Source organism: Rhinolophus ferrumequinum, chromosome 5, assembly GCF_004115265.2.
Source record: "Rhinolophus ferrumequinum isolate MPI-CBG mRhiFer1 chromosome 5, mRhiFer1_v1.p, whole genome shotgun sequence".
Lineage (NCBI taxonomy): Eukaryota > Metazoa > Chordata > Mammalia > Chiroptera > Rhinolophidae > Rhinolophus > Rhinolophus ferrumequinum.
The window spans coordinates 39,476,812-39,495,032 of NC_046288.1; the positions used below are offsets into that span (position 1 = coordinate 39,476,812).

Below are 18,221 nucleotides of genomic sequence, written 5' to 3' on the forward strand. Positions count from 1 at the left end.
TCAAGGAAAGAGGCCTGAAACACATCCTTCCCTCACAGCCCTCAGAGGGAACCAATCCTACTAACACCTTGATTTCAGACTTCAGTCTTCAGACTGAAAATGAATTTCTGTTGTTGAAGCCAGCCAGTCTGTGGTGATTTGTTATGGCAGCCGTAACAAATAAATACATGTAGCAATAGAGAACTAATACATATACTTAATTCAAAATAACTTTTATTGGCAGTACCAAAATTAGCCTCAATGCAGGACTCAAGCAGATGACCAAAGCTTCCAAGTCTTTATTCTGGAAAAAGAAATTAGTCCGTATCAGAAAATCTTAGACCACAGACTTTTTTTAGTTAGCTGGGACTCCTGCAATCACATAATCTAACTCATTTCAAGAACTGACGCTGCTGCTGCGCCAAGAGCTGTTCTGAACAATTGACATATATTAATTCCTCACTAGAACCCAAGGAGGTACCCGCCACCATCAGTTCCACTTTTTAAGTACTACCATCAACTTCATTTTTAAGATGAAGAAACAGATGTCCAGAAGTTAAGGTTATACAGCTAGTAAGTAGCCAGGATTTAGTAGATTACAGAAAATAAATAATTTATCCAAAACTATAGTTAGTAGTTGAGCGGGGACTAAACCTAATGGTCCTTTCTCCTACCTTCAAATCTTTGTCTCAGAAAGTAAACAGAAAAGCTTTTCGTTTACTTGCTTTATTCAATCTTTGTAACATCGCTAACTCAGAAATGTGTATCTATTTGATTATCTAGCTGCCGTCCTCCTCTAACCACACAAACACGGTTAACCATATTCTTTCACTCCCTGAACCCTAAAGTGCTATCTTTAAGCCTCAATTCCTAAGGTTTTCCTCACATCTGTGTTAATCATCTTTATATACAGGAACACAAGATTTTGCTTCTACACAGTTTGGGAAATACAGCTTTAGCTTAACGTTGATCCATATTAAAGTAAGAATACACCTGAAAAGAGCAATACTATATTATTAGTCATGCGCATTTAAGTAGAAAGAAGTCAAGTCCTATACAGAGAACAGCCTTTGAAACACAGATGGCAAAACAACCATGGCAAAGTTTTAAAATGACCCTGCCCTAAGTCATAACTTGTCCTCAGGCACCAGACTGAAGACTCAGTGTCTGTTCTGGGAAATTTCGGATTGGACACTTAAGAGTCAGTCAGCCTTTCTTTGGGAGTCTGAATCCCAAGATACAAAGCGTGGGAGGTGGTGCAACCATGCTCCCCCTGACAAAGAATGGAAATGTGAAGAAAGCCAGTTGCCGCAGAGTGAGAGGGACAGGATGTGCATGGGTGACGCCCCACTGAGAGCCGGGGGGACACTTGACAGCATTTGGTTCCTGGGTTCCCCTAGAACAGCCCAGCTGCTTTTCCGACCCTGGATCCCTTGGTGTCCTCTGTGACACGCCCAAAAGACTTAACGACTTCCTCTTTTTGCTTAATTTGAATTGAGTCACTTGCAATCAATAGAGACCTAAATGGTCAAAAAGGGACCCTCTCCAAAGCTGAAGAACATTATCGCAGGACTTAATAATAACCTCATGTAAAAAATAAGCTCTTCAGTAGCAATAATGCAAAGCAAAATACGGAAACTAAGGCAACCAGGCGGTGACAGTACTCTCAAGTGCCTCCCAATGTTGTTCATCAATCAAACTAGTCACCCAAAGTAACTCCAATACAACAGTTACATAGCCTGTGCCTAGAACCAGATCTTTCCAGGAAAATAAGGAAATGACACTTTAAAAACATGATTTTATTTCATGTAGGTATCTACAATAAAAGTAATAATGCTTTAAAGCCAGAATTGAAAAATGAAGACAATTTACTTTAACATATCCTGTTTTGGGTGCAGAAAACTAAAAGCCATGCAGGAAAGGAGGCTTGCCTGAGTTTCCCCAGCCATCAGAGGTAGAGAAGGATTGAAACCTAGCTCTTTTGCATCACAGTTCAGTAGTCTTGCTACAGTGCAATGGTGCAGCAAAGACTCTCATGATTCTCTTCCTGGCTCCTTGTCCAACAGAAAAAGCAATCCTACAACTGACCTGATTCTCTGTTCTGGGCTGGCATGAACCTGCGTAGAAACAATAGGAGTGGCAGGCACTTTCTTCCTGAAGCAGATGTGGAGTAGTATATCTGTGATGAGAGAAAGAAAAAGAAAATCCAGTTTATTCTCAGAATATATTTTAGCATCAGGAGTCATTCATTTTCTACTGGTTCTCTCTTCATCTTATTTGTTGCCAATGGTTTAATAATGGAACATATGAAACACTTTGAGATAGATAAAATTTGTTATTCAAAACCATAAGAATGTAGTTATTTAAAGCTGGTCTCTATAAACCATCTGGTTCAGCTTCTTCATTTTACTGGTGAGGAAACTGAGACCTGGAAAACCTGTGCAAAGAATCAATGACAACATAGTTATTTAGTGGCAGAGCCAGGTTTAGAACCAAATTTTCCCCACTTTCAGTCCAGTGTTCATTTGTGAATCACAGATCTTTTTGGAGAACCAAATATGAGCAAAAAAACAAAGAAACAATCTGTTATTTCTCTAGGTGTATTTGTCAAACATCTGAAGATAAATGCGGTGTAGGGATGAATTGATTTGTTCTAAATTAAAATCAGGAAACATTGCTGCCTCACTCAATGGTTATCAACCTTGAGTCATTTATCATACCTTATATGGGATATTTAAATGTTCCTTTTATTTACCATTATTTTAATACGAAAACACCAGTATATGAATCATGAGATATAAGTTCTGGTCTTTCTTAACTCTACTTTCAACAAGTGCTATGTTCTTAATTAATTACTCTTTTGGTCCTAAAGATCCTTTATTCAAAAATGAGGAGCTTGGATTAATTCCCATGGGCCTTCTAACTCTAGAACATTATGCCTAAGAATAGCTTCAACTTTTAGCAACATTATGGTTTACTTATCAACTACTTGTTTTTGTTATATGTTAATCTCTTTGATGTTATTATAATAGTTTAACCATCATCAGTAATATTGCCTTCATATATAGTTAATTATCATTCAAAAACTATGCAACAATAACCTCGTTTTGCTGTCTATCTCACATCTTATTTTATAAGATCCAGCTAGAAGCGAAAGGACAAGCATTTTTTAAAATCTACCTTTTATGTGGTTTCTGAGAAAAATCTTGAGTCGTTTTCCTAAATCATTCATTCAGTTCTTCATCCAACAAGTTGTTACCGAGTGACTTGTCAGATGGCAGACACATGCTTAATCAGATAGAAGACTTTAAAACAAGATACCTCCAGTGAAATACTGGGTGATGTTAGGAATTCACGTTAGGAATTCAAATGGCAGTGAGGGAGTATGCAAAAGTGATGAAATGTCTCCTAAATCGTGACCTCAGAATATGCCTTCGTTATTTTTTAATATATTAATTTCTACATGCAACAGTTATTTGTGATATATATATATATATATATATATATATATATATATATATATATATAACATGTTTTAAACTCAGAGCAAAATAACAGCAGGGACATTCAGGTACCTGTCACTCAACGAAGAACCTAAATACAGGGTATTGGAATGTTCCACTGATGTGCTCCTCCCTGGCCCACGCCCCGCCTCTCTTCCTTTCTGTTCCTTGGATCTGCTGTCCTATATTTTGTGTTTCTCATTCCTTTGCTTTTAAAAAAGTATACCACACATGCACGTATCCCTCGACAATATAGTGTTTCATTGTGTTTGTTTTTGAATTCTATAAAAGTGGGGTTAAACAGCTCCTGTCTTCTAGGGTTTGATTTGTTCATTCAGTATTGTGTTTTTGAGATTCTCGCATGTTGTTGCATGTAGTTGTAGTTCATTCATTTCCACGCAGAATAATTCTGCACTGTGTAAACATACCATGACTGAATTATTCATTCTCTTTATAATGGCATCTTGATTTCCTCCCAGGCTTTTTTGTTTGCTTGGTTGGCTTTTTGCTATTATGAACATTACTGTTAAAAAAATTCTCCTATATATCTATCTCCTATTCCACATGTGCCAAGGTTTCTCTTAAGCATGTGCCTGGGAGTTGAGGAATATGCGTATGTCCAATTATTCACCGGGATGCCAAAGCGTGCTTAGCAATTTATAACCCCACCAGCAGTAAGTAATTCATATTGATCCACATCCTCTCCAACATTTAGTAATGCCAACTTCTAAATTTTGGGGTGTAAAATGGCACCTAATTGTGGTCTCAATTTGTATTTTCCTGCTGATTTATGATGCTGAGCATTTCTTCAAGTTTACTGGCTAATTCATGTTTCCTCTTTTATGAAATGCCTATTCATATCTTTTGCCCAACTCGTCAGTTGTTTGCCCTTTACTTATTGTTTCATAGAAATTTTATATGTATTTTGGATGCTGACTATTTGGTTTTACCCACGCTGTAATTACCAGATAAGGCCAAGTGTTGACATCAAGACGCAGGAGGCCAGAGAGAACTAGAAACCACAAGCTAGAGTACCAATATTTTTCTCAAACCATTTTTCTACATTAATGCAGTCTACAGGCTTAAAGTATCAGAAATCTAAAATATTATGTAATTGATCCTGTTTTAGAATCTTTTATTTCAATATAAATTCAGCCAAGGGCAAATGCTTTGATATGATTTTAGTGCATTCTAACTGCAATGTAATTTCAAGTATAGGTTTGAAACAAATCACAATTTAAATCACAATTTAAACAGAGTTCTTACTTTGCCCTGACATTTTATGTTTTTGCTTTTTTTTTCATTTTATGCTTTGGTTGCCTCCAATTTAGAATAAGTTGTTTTATTGTCAAATGAGTGAGTTTGAATATATATGCACATAGGTATGAAGACTAAATTTAAAAAGTAAATTACGTAAATTAGAATACCACAGAGACATGGATTCCATACTTGACTAGACAGATAATCAGCTGTACTTCCTTGGCTTACCTATGTCTTTAAGTTGGTCTGTTTCTACCTAAAATGAAAATTGTGCTGGGCAAATTCTAAGGACCTTTGAGTCATACTTTTTGGCTTGAAGATCAATGAGGGGGGAAAAAAAACAATTTCCAGATAGCCCCAAAAGAGTTTTAGGAATCTCTTGGAAAGAGATTACACAAACTAGAGACTAACGAGTAACAAAAAGCTAAATGTCTGGAAAAAAAAAATCTACAAGTAGGGCTGATGTCCTCTCAGGGCTTCTCAGGACCATGCAGGGAAAACATCAAAAGCCACATAAAATTTGAATCACTCTATACTCTGGCCTTCATTCCTATAAAAAGCAATGAGAAAGGAATTTCCAGAACCACACTTACCCACTTACCTTCTACCGTGCTTATACTTTCTGGGACCACATCAAGTTTGATACTACGGTAGATATTATACTCCTACTATTCAAGTGCAATGCTCTATCTTACAAGTCCTACTTCTCTCTCCTACATCATCAACTTCCTAATTTCCTCCTTCCAATAAAGCAAAGCCATTAGTGTGTGTGAGTGTGTGTGTGTGTGTCCTATCATTAGAAAACAAACAGCAGCAACAACAAACCTTTTCACCCTTCTAGGTTATAGCCAATTGTTTGGATTCTGTTTTCAGCAAAAGGTCACAGAAGTGTTGTCCATATTCTATCTCCCAGTATTCCTCAATCCAAATTGAACACACTCCAAGTAGACTTTTGCTCCCCACCATACGACTGAAACCTGAAGGTCACCAATTACCTACACATTGTTGAATCCGAAGGCCAGTCAGGTCTCATCTTTCTTGACCTACTGTAGCATCTGGCATCAAGTATTGGTTGCTTTCTTTACCCAGCTTCCAGATCAAAGACTCTCCTTGTTTCATCCCAGTTCACTGGCCACTCTTCTCTGCCTTCTTTGTCTGCTTCTCCTCACTGATCACTAAAGTTCAAACATTTACCCTCTCTAATCCACCCACAAATACTACTGGCTTTATCTACAAAGTAAATCAAGGATCTGACCAATTCTCATCACCTACATCGAGACTCTGACCAGAACAGTAACTATCATATCTCACTTGGATTTTTCCCTGTTGAGCAACTTACCTTCCAACTTCTACACTTGCCCTATTTCAGTCCTTTCTCATCAAAGCAGCTAGTGATCCTGATAATCTTAACATAAATCATACAACGTAACCTTTGTACTCACAATCTCACAATGGCTCCTCAACTCAGAGTAAATGCCAAAATCTTTAAAACAGCATAAAAGAGCCTACATAATTTGGCCCCCATTACCTCTCATCTCATTTCCTACTGACTTCCATTGCTATTCCTTCTATTGGCTAGGCACGCTCCCGCCTCAGCCTTTACACTAGCTATTCTCTTTGCCCAGGTGCTTCTCTAAGAGATGATTATCTCTGCATGTCTCCCTCCCTCATGATCTTCAGATGTTTGCTCAAACGTCTCCCAGGCTAAGTTGTGCCCACCCGCTCTGTTTAAAACTATAACAATTCTACTGCCAGCATCCCACACCCACTTCCCTGATCGACTTTTCTCCCATGTTATTAATATTCTTTTATTTCACTTCTATCCCTGTTTGTCTATGTGTCTTCCCACAAAAACAAAATCCATGAGGGCAAGAGCGTTGTTTAGTTTGGTGCTACATCTTCAGTACCTAGAAAGCGGTCTGGCATGTGGTAATCACTCAATAAATATTTTTCACTAAACAAATGAATATTTACTCTCTTAGTGTTAAAAATGACAATCTTTCTGAGTTTCAACACAAGATCATCTAAATGATCAAGGGACAACAGCCAGATTGTTGATGTAATCATTCTAATATTTCTTCCACAGATAAGTGATAACAACAGTAACTCTGAACATTTCAGCAGACATTGTAGCTAATACTTCCATAAACTTAAATAAATCACCATAATAAATAGTTCCCCACGCCCCCCAAATTAGGTTTTAGACTGGCCGACTACAGGGTGACTCATTTATTTTCCACTAACTATTGTCATACTCAACAATGGTTGCTTTACAAAGCCACAACACCAACACACTTGAAAATATTATAAAAATGTTCATTCCAAACTGGTTCCAGACAAAGAACCAAGCTCTCTACAAATAAGCAAAGTCTAAAAATAAACGGTATATATTTTTTTAATGCTTTAAATATTTTGTTTGGAAGTAATTTCAAACTTATACAAAAGTTGCAAATATAAGAATACAAAAATCACCGTTATACCCAAAGTCACCAATTGTTAATGTGACCCCCTTTGTTTTATCATTTGTGTTCTTGTGCTCTGTTGCACTTTCTTTCCATTCACACAGACGTACTTTTGTTTTTCTAAACCAGTTAAGGATTTATCATCATACATAGCATGCATGGCCTTTGCTCTTTTGCGTTACTGTGCCTTTCCTAAGAATACAGATAGTCTCTTTTGTAACCACAGTAGTTATCTTCAGTAATTTGTACACTCTTAAATATTTTAATTTACCATCAGTATTCCAAATGTTTTTTCAGTTGATCCAATAATATCCTTCACAGTATTTTTCTCCCATCCATTATAGGATCCAGTCATTGGTTCTCACTCTTACTTCCATAGCCTTTCTTTCTCATTTACAACATTGGCTGTTTTTAAAGAACACAGTCCTCTCCCCTTTTTATTATGTAGAATGTCTCTCATTTTGAATTTGTTTGATGTTTCTTCATGATTAGATTCAGGTTATAGTCGTGGCCAGAATACTACGTAGATGACAATGTGTCACCTCAGGGTGTCATATCTGGAGTCCCATCACATCCATCTGCCCATGTTGTTGTTGAATTTCACCAACATATAATCCGTCTTTTATACCTTGCAAATAGCACATAATCTGTGGAGAGACATCGTAAAATCATGGAAATATCCTGCTCACCATCAATATCTCTCCTCGATTTTGTTACAATTCTTACATTGTCTGATCTTTATTAGAATGACTGCAAATTGATGGTTTTCCAACTCCAGTGCTCAGAATGTTACTATAAGCAAGAGACCCCCTTTCTCTACTTACTCATTTATTTATCACGTTATTATTATTATGGATAATGAATTCCTATTTTTATGGTTAATAATTCATTATTATACTTATTTAATAATCAAATTATTATACCAGATTTGGCCAGTAGGAACCCCAATAGGCTTCTTGTGACGTGCCCCCATTAAAAAAAAAACTTTTTTCCCCTTATTTCCTAGCATTAAAAAAAAAAAAAAAGATACAAGTTCACCTCATTTGTATACCCTGCCTGGGCCTGGAATCAACCATTTCTCTAAGGAACTCTGGTTCCTTTGTGTTGGGAATAGTATTAAAGTCCAAGATTGGGGAATTAGGTGTGTTCACTGCTCTTTGCTTCTTAGCGTTTTTGTTGGACAGAGCTATTAGGAAATGTATGCACATATATACCCATAAATATATGTACACATGTATGTTCATACATATACATGTGTGCATATATATATACATGCACACACATATACAAACTGATTTCAAAAGTAATAAATTCACACTGATCCCCACAGGATTGATTTTTGCCTTTCCCTATCCTATATTTGTATGTCCTTCCTTCCTCAAGTCCTGGCTCTAACAAATTCAGAACATTTACTTAATCCATAATACACAAATGTCCCAGAGACTCTCCGTCCATATCACTACAAAAAAATAAACTCTAGTAGAAAGAGTTCAGGATTTGTTTGCAATCCCTCCCTCTTACCTCCACCCAAGCAGAGGGTAAATAGTCAAATATTGTGTAAGTTACTCAGATTCACTCCACCTTCCCGTTTAATGTAGGTATAGCACTAATTTGTTTCAGTGGATTAGAATTTTCCTAATTTCCATCCTTATTTTGAATACAGAAAATGACATGCTTTGAAATGTCAAAACTATATGAAAAAGTACGTTTTTGAGAAATGTCATTCCCTCCCATAAATTTTTGGTTCCATTACTTCCCACTATCTCTTCTTTTTGCAAAGCTAAGCAGATACATGTATGTTTTATTCCTCCCCTCCTTTTTTTACACAAATGATAGCACACTATATATGCATCTTTACACAAACCAGCTCAATCCAAGCTGGAGGAAGCTCTTCCCAAAGCATTTTATGAGACTATCATTATCTTATACCAAAACCAGACAAAGACATTAAAAGACAGGAAATCCAATATCCTTTGTGAACATTAGTACAAAAATTTTTAACAGAATATCAGAAAGCCAAATGTGCAATATATAAAAGGGATATTATTATATATCATGAGCAAGTTGGAATTTATTCTGGAAATACAAGGCTGGTTCAACATTCGCAAAATTGATCAATATAATTCACCATAACAACAGAATGAAAAAGGAAAACCATATGATAATCTCAACAGATATACAAATGCTTTCTGCCTTTAGCGTTATACTGGAAGTCCTACCCAGTACAATAAGGTATGAGAAAGAAATAAAAGGCATACATTACAATAATAGAAATAAAATTGAAATATGTCTACATGGAAAACCCCACCCAAAGAATCTACAAAAAACATCTACCAGATTTTACACAGGAACTGGAAACACACACACACACACACACACACACACACACACACGAGTTCTGACAATTAAGTTCACAAACTTGTTACAAGGATGTTGCTAACCTTTTTTCATATCAGAAGGATTATTCATTATGAATTTGTATCAACTGGACAAACAGTTAACCAAGTTTACAATTGGGAAGTGCCGAAAAGACTGCATGAAAAAGTTGGACGCCTTGAACTTTTCGCCAACAATTCATGGCTCTTGCATCACGACAATGCACCAGCTCACACGGCACTGTCTATGAGGGAGTTTTTAGCCAGGAAACAAATAACTGTATTAGAAAACCCTCCCTACTCACCTGATCTGGTCCCCAGTGACTTCTTTCTTTACCCAAAGATAAAGGTAATATTGAAAGGAAGACATTTTGATGACATTCAGGACATCAAGGGTAATAGGATGACAGCTCTGATGGCAAGGGGAGTACTTTGAAGGTGACCGTAGTGATATTCAGCAATGAGGTAAGTAGCACTTTCTAGGATGAATTCCGAACTTAATTATCCAACCTCGTATACCAGGGGTGCCAAAAAAATGTATACAAGTGGACACTTTGGTCAACGTTGCTCAAGCAGTTGTTCGCAGTAATCAGGAGTGTCTGGACGCTGATGGTAACCACTTTGAGCACCTCTTGTAATTGCAGAAGTCAAACGTGACTTGTATTCATCATCTGCTATCAGTATATATTGAGTATTACAATGTTAATTCAGTTTTTCTTTCTTAAGATGTATACTTTTTTTGGCACTCTGTGTGTATGTGTGTGTGTGTGTGTATATATTTTATATATAAAGTGCCATTTATAATAGAACCCCAAAACATGAAATTCTTTGAGATAAATTTAACAAACTATGTGCAGATTTGTATTCTGAAAACTCCAAAAACATCGATGATAATATCAAAGATGAACTGAGTAAATGGAGAGATACACCGTGTTTCCCCGAAAATAAGACCTAGCGGGACAATCAGCTCGAATGCATCTTTTGGAGCAAAAATTAATAAAAGACTCAGTTTTATTTTACTATAATATAAGCCCCGACTATAATATAATATAATATAATATAATATAATATAATATAATATAATATAATATAATATAATATAATACTGGGTCTTATATTAATTTTTGCTCCAAAAGACGCATTCGAGCTGATGGTTTGGCTAGGCCTTATTTTCGGGGAAACAGGGTACTATATTCACAAATTGGGAGACTCAACATAGTTAAGATGCATGTCATGTGTCTCCAAATTTATCACACATTCAATGCAACCCCAATCAAAATTCTAGTAGACTTTGTTTTCTTTTTGTAAACCGATAGGATGATTCTAAAATTTACATGGAAAGGCCAAAACAATTTTGAAACAGAACAAAGCTAGAGGGCTCATATTACCTAATTTCCAGATTTTTTTTTTTAAATAAAACTACAGTAAATCAAGACAGTGTAGTACTGGTGAAAGGACAGACACCTAGATCAATGGAAAAGAACAGATATTCCAGAAATAGATGCACACATATATAGTTAACTGGTTTGTAACAAAGATGTCAAGCAACTCAGTGGAGAAAGGGAAAAATTTTCACCAAATGGTGCTAGAACAATTGGACAACCACATGCAAACAACAAAAAAATATCAACCAACCCATACATCACATCACACATAAAATATAAGTCAATATGGACTATAGAATTAAATGTAAAATCTGACACTATAAAACGTCTGGAAGAAAACAGTGCAAAATCACCGTGACCTTTGGTTAGGCAAAGAATTCTCTAATGGGATATACACACAAACCATAAAAGAGAAAACTGACAGACTGGATTTCATCAAAATTAATTTCTGCTCTTCAAAAGACAGTTTTAAAATGAAAAGTCACAAACTGGGAGAAAGTATTTGTAAAATACATATCAGATAAAAGACAAGTATGTATAAAACATTTAAAAATCTCTTATAACTCAATAATAAAATAAGCAATCTAATTTTTAAAAGAGCAAAAGATGTCAACACTTAAAAAAAGATATAAATAGCAAATGAAGCACATGAATCGATGTTCAATACTGTTAATCATTCATGAAAGGCAAATTAAAACCAGGTTGAATAATGCTGCAATGAACCCTAGCCTTTCTGTGGACATGCTTTCACTTTTGGGTGCATCTACCTAGAGGTGAAATTTATAGCTCATAAAGAATATGTTTAACTTTCTAAGAAACTAAACAGTTTGCTAAAGTGACTATACCTTTTCAGCAGAAACAGGGAACCATATGAGAGCCATCTTCTAGTTGTTCACATCCTCACCAAATTTTAACATGATGTCAGATTTCACTTTTAGTCATTTAGTAGTGGGTGTATAGAGCATCACTCTATGGTTTTAATTTGCATTTCCCTGATGAATAGTGATGGTGAGCATCTATGTACTTGTATCTTTCTCTGTAGTATATTGGTCATTCATATGTCCTTGGTGAAATGCCTGTGCAAATCTTTTGTTCATTTTTTGACAGGGTTCTCTGTCTTCTTATTATCGAATTGTGAAAGTTCTTTAGAGGTTCTGTTTCAAATCCTTTGCCAGATATGTGTTTTGCAAATATTTTCCACCACCTGTGGCTAGTTTTTTCCTTTTTTTAAATGGTGTAGCATGTTCATTTTTAGAAAATTCACTGACCTGTCCACTTATGATTTGTTCACTTTTCTTTATGTAATACTTGAAGGAATTGGTTTACTTTAAAAAGACAATGGATTGCTTTTTGGAAGGTGACAAAATCATTATCAACTAGTAAATAGCCTGAAGATGATGAAATCTGACCTGCACATATTAAAAACTGGATAATATCTTTATAATCCTAGTTATAAGGCCTTCATAGCCTTGGGTCCCTTTAAGATGCCCAGATATGAAACCTAAAATTAGCAAGTAAGAATAACATGTTGAAGGCCTCCCTCCTGCAATTCTGTATTGCAGTTTGACCTCCGAATTATAGACATTTCAGATAAAGATATGTTATACTTTTTGTCAATGACAGAGCAAGTTTAAAAGGGAAATTTTATGTTAAAAAAAGCAGAGATTCAACCTAAGTTTAATTACATGAAAAACTAACATGCAATGACTTTCAACAAGCATCTGACTGTCAAATACACATGCTAAAAAATTAATAAAAATCATTACATATGCTTTTCTTGACAGCACAGATAGCTTCATACTAATAACTACTGCTTATTAGTCCTTAATCATTCAGAAATTATCTCTCCTAACTTTGTAAGAAGCAAAAGTTATGCCTTTTTGCTTCTTGTAGAGCAAAAAATATGCAGGCCTTTTTCATATTCTTCAACAAAAGTACATGCTAGTAAAATATAAAATATCAAGCACGACACATTTTTGAAGTAAAACAATAAAAGTTGCTTTCCACCACAATGCCAATTCTTCTCATTTTCCCTTAACTCAATGTCCCAAAGACAATCATTGTTTATAGTCCATTATGCACCTTTTCTGACATTTTCTATGCTGAGTACATATGTGCATATATATACATATACATACACACACGCCTTCACAAACAGAGCATATATGACATTTTGGAACTCAATAAACCAAAATTTAAAAAAAATGTTTAAATGGGGACTTTATAGATGAGCAACTATAAAACTTGAAATCAAAAAAGGGAAAAGAGCTAAATCAAATAAGACAAAAATAAGTTAATTTTAAAATATAGTTGTTGATGGGAGCGGGTGGGGATGGGGGAGAAGGCAAAGGGATTAGAAAGTACAAATCAGTAGTCACAATATACTCACAGGGATATGAAAGACAGTGTGGGGAATATAATCAACAATGTTGTAAAGATCATGTAAGGTACCAGGTGGGCCCTGGACTTCTCAGGGGGATCACGTCATAGACTCTGGGCATCGACCCCTGTGTGCGGGGGGGCTGACCACTGCGCTGTACACCTGAAGCTGAAGTTGAATAATGTAGAATGTAAACTGTAATTATGCATATATATATATATACATATATATATGCATAATTACAGTTTACATTCTACACACACACACACACACACATATACATATAGTCATGGGATGTGGAGTACAACACAGGGAATACAGACAATGGTACAGGAACAGCTATATACGATGTCAGAGGGGTAATAGATTGGGGGGATTATAACTTTGTGAAGGGTGTAAATAGCTAACTATCATATTGCTTTGTACACCTGAAACTAACAAAAAAAATAATAAAACATTTAAAATACAAAATATAGTTGATGAATGTGGCTTAGACTTGCTTAAGTTTTGGGAACTTCCAGAATTATTTTTCCTGTAGTAGACACTTCTTGGCGTGGCTAGAGAGCCTACAGTCTTTTTTTCCGTGCCTTGAAAGACCAGATGATAAATGATAGGGAGATTTAAGGAATGGCTGTTTGAATGAATCTCTCACAGCCAAGCAAAATAGCCTAAAAAAAATTCCTCTCAGGTGTTCACCAGAATCCTGCCACTGCCAAAGCAAATAAATCAAATAGAAAGCCTCTTAATATGCAGGTGGATACGGTGACCCACATCACAGATCAAGTCAGACTCCTTCCCCAGCCAGCCTGGTCCTTGCTCAGTAGGTTCTTGAGACAAAGCAGGTGGCAGGAGCAGCAGTTACGCAAGGGACTTGCAGGGACTGAGACTGACAGTGCCACTACTGCTCAGAGCCCATTTGCCTGAGTCTCCCACAGGTGTCACGACCTCTTGGCAAATGACACCAAGCCCTGTGTACTACAGAAACGGGGATGGCTGGTCCTCACTGTAGGAGACACGGATTCTGCCATCTCGTATGTGCTCTGCCAGCATCGCAATGCAGGATTAAACGGGCACAGTATCCTGCAGGACATGCATGGGCTCTGACCTACAAACCAGGACAGGTGCCTCCCATCTCTGAAAACGCTGATGTGGGAACCAAACGACGATAGTGGAGTGATGTCTTTTTTAATCTCAAAGTTTTGCTTCTTGTCTCAAGAACTCTGGAATCTGTCGATCTTGTTTTAGTACCCAAGGAAAAAAATACTTACACCAGGAGACAAAACAACTGTTTCGTTCTATTGAAAGCTGGGCTTATAGTGCTCAGTTTGATTTCCTCACGACAGTAGAACGATAAACAAGAAGAAAGACTATCAAGGAAAAGAGGTCTCCCTACCAGACCCTTAGGGGCTGGGAAGACACGAGAAGAACAAGAGAAGTATCTTCTTAGTATTGTCCAGTGTTAAGGTTAGTGGAATTCCTATGACAATTCCATACAGTTTGAACTACAAGGAGATCCGGCTTTCCTTCAAGGAAGGAAGGACTGGTGCAGCTTCTTAGGAACGGAACCCTGACAAGCCAAGATACGAGCAGAAGGTAACAGAAATCTGAAGTGAAACAGGGTTTGTGCACTGATGTAAAAGGCTGTAGCCACCATTTATTTCCTTACTAGTCACTGTGTGATGAGTACCCCTATCTTTCTCTTTAAATACTTTTTTAAAAAATTTTCTTTTCCTTCCCCCCCAGTCATGTTGATGGCAAGTGAGCAGGAATTAAATTTAGGATGGAAAATATCAAGAAAGAATCACAGTGGAATGAGGGAAAGCCTATCACCCAGAATCAGTAGCGCTATGGCACTGCCCCTTGATGTGGTACCTCAGCTTGTACTTAGATTTTTCTCCCACTAGAAAAAGTGCATCAACAGATGGCATAGCAGAATTATCTCTACCTTTATATAAGTGAGGAGAAAAGTGAGGCGAAAAAAGAGACAGAAAAAGGAGTGGTTAAACTACCAAAGGATAGGATATTCTAGACTCGTCCCAGTTAGGCCACCACGCTTTGATGCCCCCTTCTTTGGGGATGCCCCCCCACCCCCGCACACAGAGGTAGATGCACAGAGCTATGACGATGCATCACAACCCTGGATCCCTGGTTGTGGGAGCCAGATACCTGATCTGAACAGGGCTAATCTCATCCTTTCTTGTTGGAATGCAAACATTGAAAAGGCAAGGCAGAGATAATAAATCTTTAGAGCAAAATCACATTAATGGCAGGGGTCTAGAAAGAAGGTATATATAACAACTCCTGCTGATGAGATCCCTAGAGCTCTTCCAGTTTGTTCTCTTTAAGCCCCACTTGTCCAATTCATCATCCAATTTCCAGTATGCGTTCCATAAACGCCTCTTGTTACCCCATAAGCTAGTGACTATCAGCCAACTGCAACCCCCAAAATGCTATGACTTCTAGGAAGAAAAGGCATGGAAGTTTCTCATTAACGTCAAATTATCATATCCATACATTTTCTTTCGTTGCTTTCTCTTATTCCACTCAAAAACTAAACTCCTAAGATAGTGTAGCTTTTGCCTTCAGAATTGTGACATTGGAACCCTTGTGTCTAACATGCTTTTTCACATCCTCCTATTTTGCAAGAAAGTATATTTACTCCAAAGCTTCAGTTTGTTCATTTTAGCAGCAGTTCAGCAACAGTTTCCTGTTAAGACGTTACTATGAAGCATCAGCAATTCTCTGCATCTCGTGATGCCACAGCAGCACCAATAAAGCAAACGAAATGACTGCTGATTAACAATGGAAATGAATGTTTTCCTTAAAAGATACTTAGTATAAAAGAATGTCAAGCCCAGCCTCCTTCTGCTGTCTATGGGCCATTCCTCTATCACTTAAATCCCAGATAACCAATACAGATTTGTGATAAGAGCAAGTGTCAGCCCCATCCTCAATTCCAGATCAAGTTATCTTAACATTAATTCACCCAGCCTTTACACCCAGGTTAGATGACTAGGGTTCCTAACTTGTTCTGATACCCACTGTGTTCTACTCCTACCCCTTCTGCTGTTTTAGCCGTTTATACCTCAGTAATTATAACTAAGCTTCTGTTTTGACAGTTTTGGAGGTTCCCAATAGGATGCCTGCTTTGTCTCATCCTAGCATTGGGATGCCTGTTTTTGATTAGCAATACCAAGGACTAGAATCAGGCCATTATCTAGAGCCCAGTACCCACAAACAGAATTCTCTGGCGGCCACTCATATATGTATACACACATGTGCTCATTAATTCTTATTCTCTCCCTCTCACCAAGATTCCATGTGCTTCTTTACTTGAAATCCCATTAACAATAGGTTGCGTGGATGTCTCTCTGGCTGTTCTACTCTTGACATTGCCTACCAAAGAGAACCTTTCCTCAACCTGTAGTTTAGGTGAGATTGGCTTGAACATGCAGTACTCTTTCTAAGTAAGGGCTCATTTTATTCTGTCCCATATAATAGTAACCTCTGCCCTATTCTAAAACTTAGCCATATTCTGTCATATCACAGATACAACAAAACTCTCAATTCTGGGGATATGGTAAAACTAAGCAAACTTACAAAATTTAGAAACAAAGCAAACAAACAGATAAAACAAAAACATTTCTAACTGGTATGAATTGGAAACATTGTAATATAGTAATATTAAAAAAACATAATAATGTTCCTGGATATTTACATGCCAAATGTTTTTTTAAATTACCAGATTATAATTTTTAAAAGTAGAGAAAGACAAAGACTGTGTTACATTTTGTAAATATATTCTATTATAGCATTTTGAAATGACCATTTCATTCCCAAGAGTTCTAGCTGCCAATTTCTTGACACAAAACAGGTGTCTAGTATATCTAGTATACAACACAGTATATATCTAGTCGTGTAAATTAGTATCTCTTTTGATCAATGCTGAATTCTTCTTTATGAAACTTAATTAATTTCTAATTCCACTTAGTGCCAAAAAATGGGATTCCCATCCCTTTCTCCAAAAACCTAGCTTTATTATTAATACTACAATCCTTATAAAAGTTGTCCTTTTCCTGGATTTCTCTACCTTGATTCCTAAAGATCAAGCCACAAATGGGATCATCCTGGGTATTTACCTCAGGCTCCTTACAAGCCTAGAGAGGCTGCAGTAACTAAAAGGACAGTGGACAACGAGGAGCTCCAAATACTGGGGCTTGGAAGGAAAGCCAACGAAACCTCAAACAGATGCTGTTACCGCATTATTTAACTATTATCTGTTCACAAGTTAAACTAGTTTGCTAGCTCTTTGAAAAGAGGATTAGTATCTTACCTTAATATTTCAACACACAAAGTAGATAGTTAATAAACTCTTGTTGAATGAGAAAAACAAATCAAGGATTCAGATGGCTTGTAAAGGAGTGTCAAATGTACTCAGCTTATAATACTGCTATATACTCACCATGAAATGACAACTGCCAGGCAGGACCTTACTCAAAGAAAACCAAGTGTGATGTGAGTTCTAAGTCCCTTTTCCCAAAGAGAACTCAATAAACACAATGCAAAATGCATCTCACCTCATGGATTAATTTCCTATTTAGTTCAATTTTCATGGTGACCTAGTTGTAAAATGCTTCAAGAGCAAAACTAAGGTTTTCATGTTAAAAATGTTTTGTTTTTTTCCTAAGTGGACCCTTTCACAAGGCAATTATTTTCATCTATTCTAATTTTGTATCACTATAACCCTTTCCTAAATCTAACACTGTATTTAATATTTAACTTTCAAAAATCCATTTTACTATTATTATACATGCTTATTTTAGTAAGACTTCTCTATTTCAGGCATCTGGGAATGAATTAGTAGCCAATTTATTTAG

General features: G+C 36.6%; 1 protein-coding gene across 2 annotated transcripts in view; it reads right to left on the bottom strand.

Moving 5' to 3' along the window:
• The window catches only part of WDFY3 (WD repeat and FYVE domain containing 3), a 246,071-nt gene that overhangs the window by 214,319 nt on the left and 13,531 nt on the right, over positions 1 to 18,221 (bottom strand). For both annotated transcript variants that reach the window (XM_033105930.1, XM_033105931.1), the window contains exon 2: positions 2,068 to 2,158. The gene's annotated coding sequence lies outside the window, so the exon portion shown is untranslated. The remainder of the gene's footprint in view (positions 1 to 2,067; positions 2,159 to 18,221) is intronic.